Source organism: Penaeus monodon, chromosome 23, assembly GCF_015228065.2.
Source record: "Penaeus monodon isolate SGIC_2016 chromosome 23, NSTDA_Pmon_1, whole genome shotgun sequence".
NCBI classification, from domain to species: domain Eukaryota; kingdom Metazoa; phylum Arthropoda; class Malacostraca; order Decapoda; family Penaeidae; genus Penaeus; species Penaeus monodon.
Window position 1 is genome coordinate 17829481 of NC_051408.1, and position 458 is coordinate 17829938.

At 46.3% G+C, this 458-nt stretch overlaps 1 protein-coding gene across 1 annotated transcript in view; it reads right to left on the reverse strand.

Moving 5' to 3' along the window:
- Nucleotides 1-458, reverse strand: part of LOC119587852 (glutathione S-transferase Mu 3-like) — a gene marked incomplete at its 3' end in the record, with an annotated part of 5746 nt that overhangs the window by 3190 nt on the left and 2098 nt on the right.

Genomic DNA, 458 nt, shown 5'->3' on the forward strand with positions numbered 1-458 from the left:
CCTTTATCTGTGTATATACAATTGCGTGTGTGATATGTATGCTTGTATGTTCGTGTCTGTGTACTAGAGACTTTAACATGTGTGTTTAAGTGTGTCAGATACACACACGTGGCATAAAGAAAGAAAGAATGGAAGCTAGACGAATTGAACGAGTCAGTGACCCCGCTCGCCTGCCCTTTCATCTCGCTGTCCTGCGCTCGTCGACATGCCCCGGAGAGCGTTTGGCAATGGGTCACTCCGTAATAATAGTCCACAAATATCTGGTCTCACTTTCATGTCGTGAGGCTGGCATGACGTGATGCACAAAGCCACTGTGTTTCTGGCGTCGTAGATTGTTGTTGGAAGTGACAGGAGAGGCAATGAGTTAATGCAGGTGTGATTTAGTCTTATTAAAATTCCACGCGATGGAGGGGCCGGATGGGTTGACGGGATATCGGAAAGAAAACGGGAGATTTTTT